Source organism: Lutjanus erythropterus, chromosome 9 (genome assembly GCF_056507025.1).
Source record: "Lutjanus erythropterus isolate fLutEry1 chromosome 9, fLutEry1.hap2, whole genome shotgun sequence".
Lineage (NCBI taxonomy): Eukaryota > Metazoa > Chordata > Actinopteri > Lutjaniformes > Lutjanidae > Lutjanus > Lutjanus erythropterus.
This window is the reverse complement of record NC_139325.1, coordinates 38,970,502-38,991,581: the sequence shown is the minus strand read 5'-3', so window position 1 is coordinate 38,991,581 and position 21,080 is coordinate 38,970,502. Positions and strand designations below refer to the sequence as shown.

The 21,080-nt window shown below is 41.4% G+C and overlaps 1 long non-coding RNA gene across 1 annotated transcript in view; it reads left to right on the top strand.

Moving 5' to 3' along the window:
- The window catches only part of LOC146322152 (uncharacterized), a 46,763-nt gene extending 26,234 nt beyond the window's left edge, over positions 1–20,529 (top strand). The window contains exon 3 of the long non-coding RNA XR_014771428.1: positions 20,103–20,529. This is a non-coding gene — a long non-coding RNA (uncharacterized LOC146322152). The remainder of the gene's footprint in view (positions 1–20,102) is intronic.
- The last annotated feature ends 551 nt before the right edge of the window (positions 20,530–21,080 follow it).

The following is a 21,080-nucleotide window of genomic DNA, read 5'->3' as shown; positions in this document are numbered from 1 at the left end:
AAGCTTTATTAAGACCGCTCAAGTCTGATGTGCTTGCACGGCCGCCTAGCTCCTCTTCGCACACCCACGCCTATGGGCCAATCTTCCATTTCCACAAGAGACTCTGTAACAACAAAGGGATGAAGGGCACAGTCCTCAAGCTCCTTTCAGTCACAGATAAGACAAAAGACCCCATTACTTGAAAAGCACTGATGGGGAGGCAGCAGTGTAACAGTGTTTTTTAAAATCAAGGCCTATTGTTCCTGCTTCCTCACTGGTAGCTAAGTTGCTATTACTTATTGATTGCGCTGTCGTATTGTATCCTGAGATGCTGTAGATTTTGTGACTCGGTTGCACTTCAATGAGGCACGCCAGCAGCGTGTTCAATAGTCTATCTAAATGATGACTGCGTGATAACCTCCCTGAATGAACTCTTTGTAAAAGAAGATGCTAAGAAAAGCCTATTCTCCTTGCCTGTTTGCTAAAACAACAGATTTTTTGTATTAGCCGTTCCATCGACACATTTAGACAGTGTACACTTGATAAGCACGTTCTGCTTTTATTATGTTTTGGTTGAGAGCCAACAAATGCATGGCTCAAATGTATTGAGAGCAGAGCATTTATGAAATATTTACAGCCCCAAGTGCAGGCAAATATTGGAGCTCAGAACGGATAAAAGAGGAATAATCTCTCCTGTTTTGACTCACAAGGGAAAACAAACTTTCCAGGGTGACTTCCCCCGTGACTGATCGTATCAAGTGTGATGGCGAGATTAAGAGCTTAACCGCTTAGTTTTCCCAACTCCGTGACAATTGAAATGTCACTTTTGGAGTTTAACGAAGTTTCTCGTATCAATAATTGAGACCTTTTGCAGGCGCATGCTTCCTTGACTTGGGAATCTTGCAAATGTCTGCCATCTCACAAAAGCAGATTTTGTGAGCACAACACAGCAAAGATTTTGAGTTGAAACAGGAGGCGGTTATGGGAAGAATTAGCGGCCCCCCTCAGTTCTCGGGCTGTAAATTGGTTTCTTCGGAACTCATGAAAAAGGGGCTGGAGGTCTGTTCTCTGCTTCCTTAGTAGCTTGTTAATCCCCCACAGCTCTGGCCAGAGGGAGAGCTGCTCGCACATACACGGCCCTTGTGGAAATGGCGCTACTCCTCCTCCAGCCCTCTTCCGTCCTCTTTCCACTCTGTCCTGCAGGGCTTGGCTAATCCTCTGCCTGGTCATGGTGGGGAGATTGCAGGCTTTTTCAAAGCCCTTTGCTGGCCTGACTTCAAAGTTACAGGGATACAGGGACTTGAGGAGGTGGGAGAAAATGAGGTCCACCGCAAGCAAAGACTGTGAGGGGTTCACCTCAGCTTTCTGTTGTGCCATTCCTGAGGTGTTTTTTTTTTGTGGTCTCAAGAGAAAGGCTTTGTTGATTGGAAAGACAGAGCCATGGACAAAGTCTTTTAAGATCACTTGGTGGTCATGTAGGCAGAGCTTTTGGGCCTAGCTGTGAATTACCTTTGTTTTATTCTGACAAAAACTACACGGCGTACGCACAAATATACAAAAGACACTGCAGGGAAAAAAACATGAAACACAAATGAGATGCTACAGATAAAACTGAGGCATGACTCAGGGTCAACAAAAACTTACACATCTTCATAGTTTTCCTTCCTGTTTAAACACTAACAGGTCTGCAGCCATGGTAGGGTTTTGCAAGTCTTTTTCTCTACAAACTGCTGCCAAAATCCACAGTGCAAAGAGAGGTCGATCTCACTGTCAGAAAACTTCATTCACTCTGAAAGAAGACGGCACAGTGGATTCTGAACTCTCTTCTCTCTCTTATCTTTTGTCAGGGACTAATCTTATCAGCATCTCATCAGTTGAACGTTGTTCAGCTGGCTTCGCTGGATATCTGGACGCCCAAGATTTGGGCTCTGTCACCAAATTTGATCAGCAAATCAATCCAGAATTTTGGTGTAGCCCAATTATATATTTTATTTTTTTGCCACAGATTTCTCTAATTTGATGGCAGTGTCTTTGGAACTAATCCCCTGTTATATTTTCAGATAGCACTGAATAAGATTAGAGCAAGTTCATCCCAGACGAAGAAAATTTTGATATTAAAATCTTGTGTGCATAATAATGTAGTGTTGTTGGCTGGGCTGGCGGTTTACTTTATGCCATGTTTATAAGCACTCAGCATGTTCTGACTCTGGAAAGTAAAATAGAAACTTCATTTGCATGTAAGGGTTTATTTATTAATGGACCTTGTGTTGTGAATTTCAACTTTCATCTGATGCTAGTCTCAGTTTTATGTTCTGAAACGCTGCAGGATTGGCTGAAGGGGAGGGAATCTCTTGGCATCCTCTGATTCAGAGGGCTACGATGTGATTATAAATTATTATGGATGCCTCAAAATTTTATTCTACACATCATTATTTATTTTTTTTATTTTTAATTAACATTGATTTTTCTCACTGCACACTTGTTCCCTTTAAAACACAGTGTATTTGTAATGATCTATAGTCTAATTAGTTTATTAGACACAACTTCCATACAGTGTCCAAGACAAAGTGCCTCCTTTGGCGAGCTTTTAAGCCATGGGGTGAGGTCGGAATGGCATCACAAAAACTAAAAAGGTAGTCTAGAACATAAATTCAACGCACACGTTTCCATCTGTCTTTTAATGACTGCACAACCTGGTCTCACAAATTGTTACAGGTGATCACAGTGTTGAGATTTGTGTTTTAATTTCCAGTTATTTACTTTTCTGCATCAGTTCATAATCGTGATGCATCTAAGAATCCATTCTTTTTTCTTTTTTTTTCTTTTTTTTACCCCCCACTGCTAACTGGCTTTTACATGTAGCTCATGGATGTGATTATAAATGCTACCACAGAGACCAGGGCCTTAATTAAGTTCAAGTGCCTTTCTTTTCCCCGCTAGCAAGTTTCTGCTTTGCGGGGTTGTATACTTTCCAAAAGTACAGGAACTTTGGGAGCTTGCATCACTGAATATTTCGGACTCATTGAGCGTCCACAGAATTTTTTTTTTTTTTTTTTTTACATCAGTTGACTAATTTTCCTGATCTTTGTGGGCATTTACACAGCGATAGAAATGCAGACAACAACGGGCTGAAGGAACTTATTAGTGGTGCCAGGGACTCAAAGTTCCGGGTGCTTTGGGTGGAAACGTGGCTTATGGTACTTGAAAATCCTTAACGCCTGATTGCTGCCATTTGCATCAAAAGTCAGTCAAGTTACCAGTGTGACGGCCACTTTCCGAGAAAATCAGTGTAGCTGATACTCATGGTGACTTATCGCCCATAAATGCACAGTCAAAAATACCCTTCTTGCCTGAAAATGTACCTGAGAATAATCACATTTTAAAATTTTCTCAGGTTTCTTTCTTACTATTTTGGCATACCAGTGCCAGTTAGAGATAGGGGACATGGACAAAATTAAATTTTCCAGTATTTTTAACAAAATACCTCTATTGATATCGCAACAATATTGTAGGCATGGCTGTTGGACAAAATATAAACATAATTAGATTTTTGATAATCATCAGAAATGTGGATGTAATTGGGTAAACCAGGAAAAGACTATTACTAATATTGATATACAGCAACATTTTACTTCCTATTTACGTGTTTGACAGCGTTTTGGGAACTTTTGTCCGGAGTGTACACCACCTCTTGCCCAGTGTCAGCTGGGTTGGGCACCAGCCCTCCTGCAACCAATCAGGATAAACAGTTACGGACAATGGATGGTTCCAGACGTTAGCGTATGATTATCCCCTAAATTGAAGTAAGACAAAGAATCATAATAATAGGAGTGATCACATCTGTTAATATTACCTTTTTCACAAGTTCACATTTTCACAGTAATTTGTGCTCTTAAATAAGTGATTGTGTCTCTTTGCTTTATTTATTTATTTTGTTCAAGAGGCAGTTGAGCCCTTTTGCCCAGTGTGTTTCTCTTTTTATATTTCGTCTCGCCATTTACTGTAAGTACAGCTAATCAAGTGGCTTAATTGCTTTAACAATTCAAAAGGTCCACTCATCGAAGGCCCTGATTACCATGAAGTATGATTGCAAATTTCTTTCGAGCTTTCGAACTCACCATTTCACTCGTTCAACAGATTCATCTGCATGCGCACCACGGTAATTACTTTAAAGTGGACTCCTGGGGTTTGGGATTGTACATTATTCCTGTTCTTGACGTTCAGAAAGTGTGTGTGCAGTCGATATACAGGGACTTAATCAGACCTCAATGCGCGCACACACACATGTGAGCGTGAGATGTCAATAAGCCGTTTAAAGCTTCACCCTGGGGTAACCCTTCGTAAAGGTTAGTTAGCTTTAGCTCAAAAAGGAGGATTATGTCATTAACTTATTCCATTCAACTTATGTCATTAGTGCCGCTTACTTAAATGGATTGCAGATAATATCAGTATGCTCAGGGTGTAATCAGACCTGCAGTTTGTTTACTTTATTCTGAACCGTAGCGGAAAAGTTTACCCTGTTGTTACCACTGACCAGCGGCTTGTAAACAAAAGACGCAAACCTGCCTGTGAGCGCGAGTCTTAGAAATGGGCTTTGATGTGCTTTCTCCATTCGTGTTTTTCGTTTTGAAAATTGGAATTAGGGGCTGCAACTGACAAATCTCTTTAGTTTTTCAATTTAGGAAAAAAAAAGTCAAAACAATACTGATCACAGGTTCCCAATGCTCATATTGAGGTCTTTGAGCTGCTTATTTGTCTCAACAGTGTAAAATCCAAAGGTATTAAACTTTAAAGTTATATAAAATACAGAAAGGCTACAGCTGAAACGATGAGACAATTAATTGAGTAACTTTTAAGTCACTTTTTAAGCACAAATGCCAAACATTTGGTGATTCCATCTTCTCAAATGTGAGAATTTAAAAGAGAAATATGTAATATTTTCCATAATAAATCATAAATGTCCATGATAAGTCGTCAGAGGTGAAAGAAAGATGCTAAGTTGAAATACTTGCTTCTCTGACAACAACACTACAGCGGCATCCTTTGAAATATCTGTTCTGTCCTATAACTTGTGTTGCTTTTTGCCAATTCACAATAATAAGAGCGCAAATTAATTCTGAATGTTTGCCAAATGAGTAAGTGTCTGTTTATGAGTTGTAATAAGGAGTGAATGTTTATAATGGTTAAACTGAGCAATGTGTTAGTGGAGTCTGGCAGCCAGTCACTAAACACAGACTCCAGACTGCGGTTTTTTTTTTCAGAGTAGTTGGCTTTTATTTTCAGAATAAGGGGCTTAACTTGACTTTGACAGACAATTAACAGTTGACAGCTGATCAATTCACAGTTGAGAACTTGTCATTATCAAATTATAATGCTGCACTCGTCCTGCGCTCCTGCAGTGTTCCTGCAGCCTTTTACTTGACTCTGGGGATAAATTAACCTATTTATTATGGCTCCAACTCACCTATGGCTCGACTGCAGTTCTCATTTTTGGATGCCTTTAATGCTTTTCTTTGTCATATATGATAATAAACTTAATATCTCAACAACATCTCCTATTTGCTGACATTTTAAAGACAAAATCATTACCGGAGCAAATAATTGGCAGATTAATCAATAACTGTTAGCTGCAGCTCTACAACAAATTGAGTATTTTCTGTCCAGGCTTTCAGTCCACTTGTCTCATCCCCCACAGGGCAGCGAAGACGATGTTGAAGACTGACTCTATTGACTGTGAAAGCCGCCAGTTTATGGGTGCAGCTGATGCAGTATGTGGTTATTGATCAGAAGCTGTTGGCATAATATGGACAGACCAGTTTTAGTCATATTGACAGCGGTGGAGGGGAGCTGGGTGATTTGCTTTTACCTCATTCCTTTTAAAGTTTTTCCCCTCACATCGGTCAGATCGAGACGGGCTGATTTTTGTTGCAAAGGCTCATGTAGTTTTCACACCCACCATCACAAATTTTTCACTCTGGTAGTGATTTGGTTGCGGTGGTTGATTTGGAGAGGTAACATTAGCTTCCACTGGGATTTTTAAAATGTTTTACTGCCAGAATCATGCTGTGCCTGCTGCCGAGCGTGAGCCTGTTCATCTGACAGGGTCTCTTATTTCTTATAATAAAATTGATGTTTACAAATTCCCTAGGTGGGGCATTAAAGAAGATTGCTGTATTAATTGCCAACGTATGCCATCTAAACGCGTAATTGGAAGCTGTTTGCTGGAATGTAAATGCGCTCGGCTTCCATTAAATAGAGTTTGTTTATTGAGGTGCCGGCCGCTGACAAGTTAAGATGCTTAAATTGATGCCCTCTGCTTTTAAGGAATCAATGTGCACTTTTGTGATTGTCGCAGGTGTTTCAGTCACAGACGTTTGTCTGGCCATTTACTACAGTTACAATGACAAACAGCACCGGGGTGAGATCTCATGCTGAGTGAAAATTTAAAAACACAGTTTTGTGTGCTACACTGATTATTTTAATTATTAATTACTCTGCAATTTTTTTAGATTAATTGTTTGGATCGCATTCATTCTGTGATAACTTACCTAATCAATTATCAAAATTGTTTTGAATGTGCTATCAGACAACTAACAATTAATTGACTCAGTGTTTCATGACTAATTTTGTGTCTGCAGGTGTGTGTGCAGCCTGGCATGTAAATAGTTTTTAGCCATAGATGAGAGTTCAGTAGTAAATAGTAAAAAATGCAATCAGCTGGCATTTATAGGATTTAAATGCAGTGAAATACATTTTCAGCCTTAAGGGCCCCTTTTCACAGTAAAGGTGTATATTTATACCCATATGAACCTATAAATAACCACCTGGTTTTTCATTTCTGCTCTTGCAATGAATGCAATTATCTTGATGCCTTCTCAGAGCAGCCTGACTTGAATTAAGTGGCCCTTTATCATGGCCACCCGCAGCCCACACCTCTGCACTGTGTGACTGACCCATGATAGATGACTTCTCCATGGTAGCCGACACAGGTGGACACGTTCACTAAATCTCCCTCTGTACCAAGACACCGCCCCCCCCAATCCACCCCAACTCCCACCATTTTCAATAATATCGACCATGTCATACCACTACATGTGTGTGGGTGTTTGAAATTTGTTCATCTTCATTCATGCCTTCTCAGCGGGCTTCGCCCCTGCACTCAATATCCAATTTCTGCCCAAATGTGGGATGAAGAAAGAAACCAAGCACTCTCTTCACGGCTGCCGTCGGTACCCTGAGTTTCTCCACACACACACACACACACACACACACACACACACACACACACACACACACACACACACACACACACACACACACACACCTTCGGCGGGGCCGCTCCATGGAGAGGAGGGTTAAGCGCTCTCCTCATAAGCACATGTGTGTCTCGGAGATCAGGGGGATGAGAGTGGGCGGATGGGATGAGAACAGGAGGCGAGGATGAAGCAGTTGAGAGGGTGAAGAAGGTGATTACTGAGGGCCCGCTTCACAGAAAGTGACACAGGGGAAGACAGATGATAGATTTTTTTTCTTTGTGGTACAGCAGAGGCTTTTCAGATGCACACACACTTATCAGTCCTTTCTTCCTGTTTGCGGTTATTTTCAATCACTCCTTCTCCTGCCTCTTGGAGCCCATCGTCCTCCCCCATTATTTGTTCTGTCCTCTCTTGTATTCCTTTTCACCTGTCTTATCACTTCACTCTCCACCTTCCTCAACAGAGCTGTGATTGGAGAACACTGAGCACCAATGATCCAATCTCATCCCTATTCATAGACTTCATAGCACTTTCCCTCTCCTCCCCTCCCCTTGGCCGAGCCTCCACATCACTCAGCACCGAGCCTGCCGCCTCTGCTTTTTACCTCTTTGTTTCGCACATTTTGTTTAGCTTTTAAGTCCCCTTTTTACTTATCCGACTGACTTGCCTACTGTAAAAAAGTTGACATGGCATCACAAGCAAAAGGCTTGGTAAGCTTTTTAGAGCCAGTCACGGTGCACCATTCCCCCATCGTAATTACTGCTGAAACAAGCAGCTCTGGGAAGTTTCAGCGCTGGTGGACCCGTCATTACTGACAATCTCCCAGCCTTTATCTGCCATAGCTAAGACGCTCTCGCACCGCGGGGCTGTGATGATTGCCTTACTGAGCTGGGGGAGGAAGAAGGGAAGAAAAGAGGATGATCAGAGAAAGGGAGCGGCGTGCAATCGGAGGGTTTTCATAACCGTGAGAGAAGTAGCGCCGCAGCTGAAGCCGCTAAACTGAAGAAGTGTTTCAAACTGAAAGCCACTCAAACTTGCCAAACAGCCATCTCGGTTTCCATGGCGATTCGACACTCTCCACAGCTCCGAGTGGAGAACTTCAAATCTATTACACTCACACTGCCCTGTCAAGCATGCTTTTGCTGAGGTGGTGTCCGGTGCTTGGCTCCCAGCCTCCTGTCAACACCGAGGGCTGGACAACACTGGATTGTTCATACCCTTAGGATCAAGTCGTCAACGCGCCAGCCTTTTCTGCTCAGGAGGTGTCACAAGTCATTTGCTTTCCTCAAAGAGTGTTTGCATCGGCTAGCACCGTTTTCCTGCTAAAACGTGTACACCTGGCCACACCTGGTTTACCGGTCACAAACCAGTCTTTCAGAAGTCGCACCTTGTGTGCAGGACTGAAACTGTGACACTATTTTGATACTGTGGTCACATGTTTGAGCTTAATTGTGCAGAATGATGTATGTGCATGGTTTAACACATGTACTCACCTGATGGGTGGTCAGTGACATCACTGTCACCAGTGTCACATTAACCACATTGATTTTGCGATACTGTCATTCCAGAAATAAATGATTTAGCATGTTAAAACTAATATGCTTCACTGTGGCTGTGATAACATGCAGATTTGAGGGCTGCACGGGAGTTTTTAATCCAATAACTACTATTTTCCTTCCAAATGCAAACTCTAGTACGACATGCAAACTGTTTAATAGGAATATGTGTAAGATAAAGTTATTAGCAATTTCTCTGTTAGCTGCAAAAACTGACATAAGACGTCTTTTGTGTGCACGACTTTAGTTCGACTTATTTTCTTAACGAGGGCCAGCATGAAGCAAGCTTTGCTTCAAAACTACAGCGCAAGGATCAATTGATTCGGACTTAACAAAATTTTATGTTACTTTTGCAGGTTAGCCTGTTGCACTTGGTGTTAGCATGTTGCAGGGCTGTGGCTAATATCTGTTGTGCTCCCACAAGCTGGGACAGTGTTGAACTAAAGCTGTAATACTGAGGGACGGTTGAGTGATTGTGTTAACATTAAGTATAATTTGAAGCCAATTAAATAACCAGAGCAGTAGGTTGGATATGATACATCATGTTGCTCATTGTGGAACTTAATACTGCAATGCAAGCTCAGCTGGTTTTGTTGTGACACGTGATCCGCACCAGTATGTGTGTCTGTTGCTGCTGGATGTAAATGTGCACTTAGACCTGCCCTGTGGTACGCTAATTTATTATTATAGTTATTTAAAAATGTTTTTTGTTTTCAAAGGGTTTTTCAAATGCTGTTGAGATGCCTAACTCTGAGAATGAATCACATTATCTGTTCTTATTAACCCTCATTATGGAAACATATGACCATTTGGAGCTGACAAACACAGTTACTTACACGTGACATATTGTATTTAAACTTTCGAAATGAAGAATACTTGCACATGAATAGATTCTGGATCCTTCATTATTTAAAGCAGAGTATTTTTATGCCTTAAAAATGTCTGGAGGAAGCCTCTAAAGGCTTTTCATATTCCTGTACATCTTTCTTTACAGTTTGAAAAAGATGGGTGACTCATACTGCTTTAAAAGGCTGTTAACATAAATGCGGGGGCCCGTTTGTGGTCAAAATTCTGTTTCAAAAGGCTCTTCTGTCATTCCGAGGAAATATTTAATTTATTTCTGACTCATTGAAATGAGTCACCAAATGTTAGCATAGTGGCTACCAATCTGTAGTAGTCACCCAAAGGCTCCGGAAATGTTCTCCGCTGTCGACCAACCAACTGTTATCACTAGCCACTCCGCAGCATATACTCCACCTTCTGTGCCCAGTGTTTGTGCTTCAGCGTTCCATGAAATAGCTTGGCTAAATTTACAGGCTTGTGTGTGTGTGTGTGTGTGTGTGTGTGTGTGTGTGTGTGTGTGTGTGTGTGTGTGTGTGTGTGTGTGTGTGTGTGTGTGTGTGTGTAGCTTCACTCGGTTCCAAATGGGTGTGGAACCGTGCTAAAAAGGGAAAAGGGAGGAAACTGCTGGCAGGGAGCAACTCTGACCCAGCAGGTGGAAACAGGTGTCATAACCTACCTGCCTGCCCCAGGGTGGGAACAAACTGGTTCTTGAGAAGCCAACGCTGGGGGAGAGCACAGTTTGATTTTTTCCATTCCCTCACTTTGGGGATGGTTCTCTGCCTCTCAAAAGTACAAATTTTTAGTCATTTTGCCTCCATAAAAGCGCAGAATTCAATTTGTGCCAGAGTTTCAGCACAATTGTCACAGACGGAGGTTTGGAAATGACCCTTCATTGTAGTTCCTCCACTGGCAGCGGGACTGCAGGTGCACCTGAGACTTTGTATGAAGAGAATAATCAAAAGTGGGAGAAAGTTGATGTTCTCTGTCCCTGAATAGTAGTGTGTGAAGTACACTGTCTCAGGTCATGGACAAACCTCATGAATGGTGTGTGTGCGGGTGGGTTTTTTTGTTTTGTTTTTTTTTGTCTTGTAAATAAACACATATTTTGACCACAGTTTATCGCATACACATTGTAATTCAAATGTAGCTATTCATTGCCTCCGAACTTTTAAAAGGCAGACTTGCATTAGGGCTGGGCAATTTATCGATATCGTATTGATATCATGACATGAGACTTGATATTATCTTAGATTTCAATATTGTATGATGTGTTGTCTTTTCCTGTTTTTTAAAGGCTGCATTACAGTATATTGATATATATAATTTTCTGAAATCACCACACTGTTCTAGCTGTTCTATTATTTTCCTTCACCCACTTCATTACGTCCACATTACTTTAGATTATTCATGAAAAACCTTGTGTTAATATTAGTGAAAGCACCAATACTCACCCTACAATATTGTTCCAGTATTTGGTCAAAAATAGGGATGCACCAGTACCACTTTTTTTCCAGGCCAAGTTTGAGTAGAAGTGCTTTCATTTGGGTACCAACGTGAGTGTTAAATAATGCCATTACAGTTCATACAATGACTTTAAAAAGCATGTTTTACTTTCATCAGAAATTTAAAAAATGTTGCTGCTGTTTCCATGTGCTAGCATTAGCAAACTCCTTGAACTCTGCATCGTGTTGGTTCTTCAGATGCTTTGTCAAATTGCTTGTGTTGAAGGAGCTATTGGTATCGGATGTGGTGGTATGAGAGAGGTTTCATGAGTTCATCATTGGTTAAAAATATTGTGCTTTTGATTTTGTCCATATTAACCAGCCTTAACTTGCATCCACACAAGATGAGCAGCAAAGTAATTTTAGTCCTTTTTATGCAGTTTTCCAATAATACAGGCTTAAAACAAGTAAACTAAATGTAATTAAAGTCATCATAGTGGCATTTGGTTGTAAATCACAAGTGTCCAACCCACACATGACAGCAGACACTTGTGTCTTCTTTGGTGATGCTCTGATGGACCTGTATTCTTCACTTCTGGGTTGTTTTTTGGGGACTTTTTGGTCTTCAGTCTGGTCTTTCAGAAGTAAAACACATGGCCAGCGACCAAAGTCCAAATGAAATTAGCATTTTCAGAGTAGATAGTTTCTTCATCTTGATGAATATTGAAGTGAAACAGGACAGACAGGACATGATGCTGAGAGGGATTTGATTTAAACATTGAAAATTAGGAGTGTCATAACCCAACATAGCATGCTGTTGCTAATCAATCTTAGCTTTGTGCTCCTTAAAGTTGATTGATTGATTGAAAGCCTGATTAAGCACTCGTCATATTTTGTTTAAGAGGAAGTAGACATGATTGGATTTTGATATAGGAATACAAAGTATTTTTTGAGCATATATTGTTAAATAGGTGCACAGTAGGACCAGGGATAAGGTTACAAAGACATTTTTCCATTTTGTCTTGACTTAAAGTTTAGGATCATTGTCTAAAGTTGGATTAGTCTTTCAAAAAGGGCAACGAATCCTCCACTGTTCACCTAAGATGGATGTACACCCTCAAGTTAAAGCTGAAAGTCAGCACTTTAACCTCAAAGCCATTTTTTTTATTTCAAATCTATTTATTTTCTGGTTTACTGAGCCGTACAATGAAAAACATATCACTGTCCTACTACTTTCTGACTGCACTCTGTACCCTCATACAGTATATGTTTGTAGCTTCGTATTCCTTTGGGCCTTGTTACCAGTTTTAACATCCCTGGTATTCTGCTACCCCATAATCTCATAAATTAGTCATCACTTTATTTCTACCCAGAGGTTATGTGCATAATTCAGAAAATCGACGCAGCAGCAATAAAGGTATATTTTAAAATCAACACTTTATTGGCGTTTTGTCTGATTTTACTGTTGGGTATCAGTATGTAAAAGTGCAGCATGGGAGCTTGTTTTTATGACTTTGGCACAGTGGGAGGATTATTTTTCCTGAAGTTGTTACAGTCTCCCCTCAGTTCTCCGCACGAGCTCAGATGTGCTCTCCAACTGCACAATACTGACTCCGACCGGGCCAACGCTGTCTCAAGGGCAAAACCTGAACAGGGGAGTGGATGTAGTGCTCTGTTGACGAATGAAGCTCATCCATGCGCCAAGTTCAACAAGTCAGCCGCTCTTCCCCTGCCACACTCCCCATCAGCCTTTCTTTCTGCACGCTGGTCTATCTCCCCCCTGCTACTGCACTCATCTTCTCCCCTTTCAAATGGTAATGGCACTGAACCATGCTGGAGCTCTTCAGCTAGAAGTGAACTCTCTTCTTAGAAGAGAATTTATGGATTGTCATGCAGTGTTTTTAAGGTTTGGCCCAGCAGGCACTGAGAATTTTTCCTTGTGGCCGAATCATTTTGGCCACAGCAGCTTACCGCAATACACCACGGGTCTCTGGCTTTTGTTATGCATAATGGAACAAAATCCAGTTTCAGTGCCCTGTCTGCCCCAACAACCCCCCCTCCCCCAAACTTATTGCTCCGCAAAAACCACTGATGATATGTGGGGGATGTTGACTTGCTTCTGCGTGCTAGACGGCTGTCCAAACTGCTGCAAAGTGAGCTAATGAAATTTGCCTCTTGAGCAACGTAAACAACTCACATCCTCAGTCGTTCCCCCCACCGGTCACATCAAAGCTCGTTTAGCCGAAGAACAGACAACGACGATCAAAAGCTGAGCTCCGCTCTCTTGACGTGTTTGCTATGTGGGAAACGTGCACATGATCACACGTAGACTACAGAAGGAGAAAAGTCATAAATTCGCAGGCAACTGTCTTCTGTTGTTTCATAGCTCCTCACCCATTCATCCCACAACCACTGGCTGTCAGTGCAGCTGCCAGAAAATAAACAGGTAATATTTCTTCAGATGCTGCACTAGTTTCAAATTGGCACTGATTTGTTCATTTAATTGCAGGAAAGCAAATACTTGAGAGTGCTCATTATCGAAGATCACAATATGTACTCCACAGATTATCTGTAACATTTATATAATTGTTGTTTTTGTGATATTTTTCCTTCCATACTTCAATGTAAATATTTATTGCTTAAAAAAGAGGAGATAGAGTTGATGTACATCATACTGAGAAACCGGATAACCTTTTTGGGGAATGCACAGGAGTCGTAAGGATACGCAGACGCTACTTTAAAGGACCAGTGTGTAGGATTTTAAAGTGTCAAGCTGTAAGCTTGCAGACCGCAAACACCAAGGCTTCCAAGGCTGTGGGAGAAACAACAGTGGCTACAAAACACGCGAAATGTGAAAGCCAGTTTTTGGTTTGTTCGTTCTAGGCTACTGTGGAAAAATGTCAGTGCAACATGGCGGCGTCCTGTTCTCCAGATGTAAGAAAAGAAGTTTGTTTGGTACAGACCAAAACAGAATTCTTAATTTCAGGTGATTATGAACTAATGAAAACATACTTATGAATTTTATATTCCATTTCTGCCATATTCTACCATTACATCACCCTACATCTTACACAGTTGACCTGTAATGGTGCTAAATCTGATGATTGTTAGACTAGCCTTCTTCAAAACAAATGTATTGTGAATTTTAAAAGAAGAAGATAGAAAAAGAAAATGTGAATAAATGCTTCTTTACACTCACGACTGTTATGTGAGTTGGTTCAAGGAGATCAGCAGTAGGTGATGCCAGTTCTCTAAACAGAAAACCATAATACCATTTCAGTAGAAGAGGGCGCCAGCCGTGGTGTAATTAAAAGAGCACCGTTCAAAAACAATGTAGAAAATCAGATGGAAATAAGGCCTTATTTGTTTGTTTGATGTATTAATATGAGGAATGTTACATCTGATCTGTGGAGTGATCATGGATGTATTATAGAGCCATGAGGAGTGAAAAACAGCTGATTAGACATGTTTGCTGTGTCAGAACTTATTTGGAAAAAAGTGTTTTCCTGTTACCCATTAAGCACATTAACTCTTTTTCCAAAAAAACAAATGAGCTTAAAAAGTTTTGTGAAATTGAGGAAATGCACCTAAAAAATAAATGGATGGAAAACAGCTATTCTGACTGATCATTAATCCGATTGAATGAAAGAAAGCATTTTACCAGAGCTTACAGTTAAAAATGATGCCGTGCACATGGAGCGTAAAGCCTCATAACACTGTTTTAAGCACACCTAATGGCTTTTTGCGTATCACAGTTATTAAATATTTGTGTGTGTACTTGGTGGTTGAGGTTGTAAATCACTTCCAGGTGCTCGGAGATTTTCAATGAGGCAGCAGAATCTTTGGCTTCTGTCTGTCGCCTTAAATTCTTGCCATACAGGAAAACAAATTTATAGGACGCTGTCTGAGATGCATCGACTGCGTGTTAGCTGCCAGGTTTTATTAAATGTTTAAATGGCAAAGGATTACAACAATAAAAAACACGTACAAACAACACTGGTCAGCAAAAGAAAGTGATGTCTCTCTCTGTTGGCACAATCTTGGCAACACTGACTCTGAAAACAGCCAGACCAGTTTATGAGGGTGTGGGCCCACTCTATTAACATTAAAGTGAAACCTTGTATTCAGTTGTTGTCGAGCATAAATAACATGTTAAGGCTTGCGTTGTGAGCCAGCAGTTAAAGCATTTCTTGGCTGATTATCAAACCTGTTCTTATATCCAGCACATGATAATGACTGTCAGTTGACGGGTTAGTTTCTGTTCAGATTATTCTATTGATGAACGTTGGTTTCAGGGTTTTCTCGTAAGCAGCATTGTGTGCAACAAAACTCCTAATTTGTTTACTTGTTCTCGGGGTGTGAGAGAGGCCAAGGCAGCGAAGAGTTCATGTGGAGGAAATGTAAAGTACAACAATCCAGCACTTATTCTTGGAAATGGCACTGAACAAATTGGGTACAGAGGCAGAAGCTGTTGAGAGAGGACAAGCCAGACTAGATGACCATCTGGCCCTCGCTGTGTCACTGACCCCAACTGATACGCTGTCAAATTTTTCCTTTAAATAACTCCCCTCTTTATTGCCAGATCCTTTCCAGAGCCTCAGATCTTGGAAGAAAAATGCTCAGTTGTAAACACTGGGTTGTGCGCTTGATTACGGTTGCATACTTGTGCACGCATGTGCATGAGTGGAATGCATCTCTGTTGATTGTGTGCACGAGCTGATTGGTGGTGATTTGTGTGAATTAGCGAGGGATGAATAGAGCGACGCAGCAAATTGAGGCCGAGAGCGGAATCATTGACTGCCAAGTCATAGAGTAACACAGTATTTAAAGACTGGACTGAAGCTTTCTACTTTACTCATCTTTTCTCGGGGCCTTTCGCTGCACAAAAACAGGACGGGGGCAGACGAGCATCAACACAGATCCTCTCAACACAGATCTACCCCAGTTTGGCACCTCTCTAAAATGATCCCCTCTCGCTCCAAACCTCTTCATTACTCTCTAACAAGCCTCTTGAGTTGAGAGTGTTGTGCGTTCTGGCAATTTCAGGCATTTCTCAATAATTAAAGCACAGGGTTAAGCAGCTCTAGCTTGCCTCTTAGCTATTTATTTCTTCCTGTTGGGGGAGCCTGTTGGGGCAGTGGCATTTACAGCCTCGGCCTCGCCTCTCAGGGCGTTGAGGCTGCTGCTGCTGCAGCGTCTCACCGCCGCTGCATCTCAACATGGCAAACACGGCTGCTCCTGCAAAGCTCCAGGCGGGTGATCAAAAAACCTGGCAGCTGCACCATGCATCATGCCTGAATAATTTTTTCTTACCAGTACTTTCCTCTTTTTTTTTCATATTCACCGTTCATTAGTGGTGTATAAATAAGTAATTCAGGATCAATCAGCTGAAACATGGCCAGGAGGGAGGCTCTAGGACTTATAATGGACTCATTTAAATAAGAGGGCGGGAGGGTTTGTTTTTTAAGGTTTTATCAGAAAACATCCTCGCTCACACTCCCGGTGGATTCGACTCTTAATTGAATGCTGCCTTTAAGCAAATTGTTCATAATTCATGACTGCATGGTGACGGGAATGGAAGAAATCCTGTCTCTGCAGCAGATGATGTTTGCACGTCTGACTGTGCAACACTGTATTCATCCGAATGTTGTCTTCTGCACCCGCTCCAACCCGTCTGTTTGTTCTCAGATGCCTTATTTCATTTTTTCCCTTTGCCTCTCTCCTTTGTATCCCTTCTTTTCCCCTTTGTTCTCCGCTCCCCCTCTGTCATTACATTGGCAAAAAAAAACCCGTTTGCAGCCCCTGAAACACTTAATTGACTTTTCATTGACACGAGCTGTAATTGGCTTTTAATCACCGTTTTACATCATGTTTTGATATTCAAATCGGCGGTGTCAGCTCTGAGAAAAGGGCCTCTTCAGTGCCTCGCTGTCATTCACTGTGGCTGTAGGGAAACTGCAACAAGCTGTGTTGGTGCACAAGGCCACCTCTGGAGGCACAAATCTAAAGACTGATTGACACTCGAGAGAGAAACATTTGGGCTGTTTGTGACAGCCACCAGTTATGAGATGTTCACACCTTTTTGCTTAAGGTGAATCAAACTGATTTGCAATCACTTGGATGCACCCTGCATTGACCCCGTGCCTCGTATGATGCACTTCAAAAATCAAAACCTAAATCTGAACAGCCCAAATAAGTGAGACGTATTCCTTTCAATGATATCAGTTTCTCTGATGCCTACTGAGGAGGAATGTTCACAGATGTGTGCATAAATAAATCACAGAAACAAGGCACAACCTCAGATCTTGTTTCATAATTAATAATTACATTTTCATCAGTATCAAAGTTTACAAGATTCTTTCACACCAGAAAGTCGTAAAAACAGTTGTGCTGGATCAAAAACTCTGACTGTGAAAGAACCAAGAGTCTGCTGTACTTATTTTATTTAGGATTTTTCAATCCTCAGACCTTCATCTGCTCGCTCCATTTCTTATTCTTCCTTATAAAAAATAATACGGTTGATTGCTGTCTGTATCCATGGTTACAGTAGAAGGAGGAACTGCCAGTGGCTTAAACAGATTCATCAAAATAAAGTAACAAGGGCAAAAAAAAAAAAAAACATGTCATGGGGCTCAGGTGTTCAGTCACTTACTCCATAGCAACATGGACACAAGCATGATGGGAGCTGCCAGAATTCATGACACATTCATCCCAAATGGAAAGAAGAAAAAAGAAATTGCATAAAATATTATTATCTTCATAAAAACCCTCCCAGCACATGAAAAGGACCACTTCTATGCTAAATGGTGGACGACTGTGAGTAAGATTTAGGGGGAAACAGAATATAACATTTAATTTATAAGTATGTTTTTATTAGTGAATGAGCCTTTCATATCTACAGAATAGGGATGTTATGGTACCAGAAATTTAGTAGATGATGCCACTACCAGTGAAATTCTACAATTCTTCATATCCATTTTGATACCAAAATAAAAAACATTAAATCCCACGTACATGTTTTGATGACAGATGACACAGACTGAATGGTAAGGCTAAGTTAGCTTGTTGCTATGGATGCATTATTAATGCAACGTTAAGGTGAACTGAAACAAACTCTACTCATGTTAAGTGTTTCCTCATGTCGTCTGAAAAGTTTGATGGCACTGTTTGCAACCTGTTTTTTGTGAATTTATGACTAATCACTGATGATCCTCTTCAAACACAAGAGACTTCCATACATGGTGGAAGTGGCTATGTGAAAAAATAGGTTTGTTGTATTACCAATAGTGGTTGTGATGGTATACCTGCAGTTTACATACAACGCTGTTCTTGTAGTCATCCATCCATGTTTATTCAGGGGGGTGGCAGCATACTGAGCATGATGTCTCGCTCTCCAGCAACGCTTTCCAGCTCCTTCACTTCAGCTTCGACGCAAAGGGGGAGCAGTTCTTCTCTGAGCTCCCTCTAAGTGTCCGAGCCCCTCGACCTCTGACAGACCTGTCCTGTTTTATCTGCGCTCATTTTGTCGCCGTTGCCTCGTGTGTCAGTCACGCTGTTTGTTGTTTCGTGTGTGACTTCATGCTGTTTCTCATGTGTGGATGTGGCAACTGAAAAACACACCCGTTAAACGATTAACTGTTTGCGTATCACTCGTAGCAGCTACAGATACGATATGCTGTTTATGAGCTCACAGCTGGGATGTATTCATTATGTGTTTTAATAATGCATTTTGCATTTAATTCACCTAACTGTCTAAAATTTTAGCAAACTGCTTTCTTATTAATATTAACGACGTGTCAATAGCAAATACGGATTGCTATCATTGTATTGCTGAAGGCCTATTCTGCCCCCATCACGTCTGCAAGAATTGCATCCCTTTTACTTTTGGTACTGCAGAAAAATGACTTGCATCACGTCATCAGAATTTTTGCATGGACTCGGTACCAAAGTATAACATCCCTGCCACTGAAGGCGCAGGTCCTCACAGATGCTGGTGCACTGCCTTGTTTCTACAGTTGCTGAGAATGAAAACTAAACTCTGGTTCTGTATCTCATTTTTCATGGCCATTGTAGCTTCTCCTGCACACAAAGGAGGAAAAAGTGAGGCAACGTCTTTACAATCTGCAAGCTCGCTGCTCAGTGCTGCTAAATTCAATACACTGTTCCTTTCAAATTGAAAATAAGCATGTGTTCTTGCATACTTAGCATTGCCTTTGGGCATATAGCGACTATGCTATCGGTGTCTGATGGAGTGAGAGCTGAGCAAGAACAGCTTGGTGTCCAAAAGATCAAGATTAATACCTGTGGTCTAATTTAGGAATGCATTGTGTTATGTAAACATTGGTTTTGCTCTTACAGTTTCACTACTGGTGGGGAGAAATATGTATATAGGTTCATCTCAATCAATAGGTTTTTTTAAACACGCTGTGTATTTGGCAGGTAGCCACATCAGGCATGAAGATGTGCGTTGCGAGCGCTGGTCGATAAGTCGGGGTCAGTCTTCCGCCTCCGCTGAATGCTCTGAAAGCAGTTCCCACGCTCTTTGCTACCAGCGGAGGAAAGATGAGAGTAGGCATGGATCCTGTAGACGGCATCAGTTTGACAGAAACCAACTTTTCCTTTTTCTTTCTTTGTTTCAACATGGCAGCAAAACCTGGGCACTGCTGTAAGATGCCCATAAACTCGCAGACTTCTGGATGGCCTGTTGTTGTTTGTGCTTTGCTTGGATAGCAAACATGTCCAATCCCTTGACGGTTCCAAGCTCTGCAGCTCAGTAGCCTTTTCTCACATTAGACAGAGCGCCACAGGAGACGAGGATTAGCATGCATGAGTATTTTTTCACTTTCTGCCACTCTTTCTACTTTTTACTCCCTTTTCTTATTTTTTTTGTCATCTCACCACCAACCTCCTCGCCTTCCTCCCCCTCTTCGTCAGTTTCTGTCACTGTCTCTCTATTTATTTCTTTCATTTTGTCCTTTTTCCCCCTCTCCTTTCTCTTCTCTGTTTACTCTCTCTCCTCTCCCCAGTGGCTGAGTGATCGTGAGTGACGTTTAGCAAGTCTTCAGCCGCCGGGGAGGCTTTGGGAGAGAGCCCGCTCCTTTTAGAGCGTCCGTGATGCTCCCCAACAAATTGTGACACTAAGACGAAACGTAAGCTGGCAGCCAGCATGTAAACCATTCAACTCCCTAGACCTTGGACAGGTTTTTTTTCCACTGCTCCATAAGACTCATTCCCCTCTGCTTTCACTCTCCCCTGGCATCCAGCTGGAGAATAAATGCATCTCTCTTTTACTCCTGGAAAAGGGAGGCGAGGCAACCTGAAGGCTTGTGAGTTATTGCGCTGACAACGCCTACTACAACCCCTCCACCTTCCTCCAATACCTTTCCTTCTTTTAAGTAAGTCGTTTAATTAAAGAATTGCACATAAACTCTTTTTTTCACTCCTGGAATGAATGTGCCCCCACATAGATTATTAAAAAAAACTTTACTGCTTTAGTTTTTAATATTAACCGTCATGACCAAAACCGCCCTGAATCCCTGCTTAAAATCGCAGCTCTCTTCTTACCTTAGCAGGAAGGATTCATTTTCCAATCCACTCATCCTATGTGATTAATTTTGGTTGAATTGTGAGGGAGGCAATTATTATTTCAAGTAATTTTAGGTATTGCTTAATATTCAATGGTTACCCTAGGCCATTCTTTAGACACCATATTAACTATAAATCATGAAAAATAGCAAGGCTATAACAAGCTCAGCCAGAAACCTGATTAAGAAGAGTATCGCTCACAATGGAACTTATTGCGATTCAGGTCAGTGGTAAAAACGCGCTCACTATATACATTTTCATTGTTACATTAACTCATTGCTTGAGCAACCTCTCATATTAAGCTTCAGCAGGTCTTCTGTCCAACCCTTCATTACTGATGCCCCATTATCCGAGTCTGTGCCCCTCTGAGGCGATGAAACCAGGCTGATAACGAGGCCTGCCATTTAAAAGGCCACAGT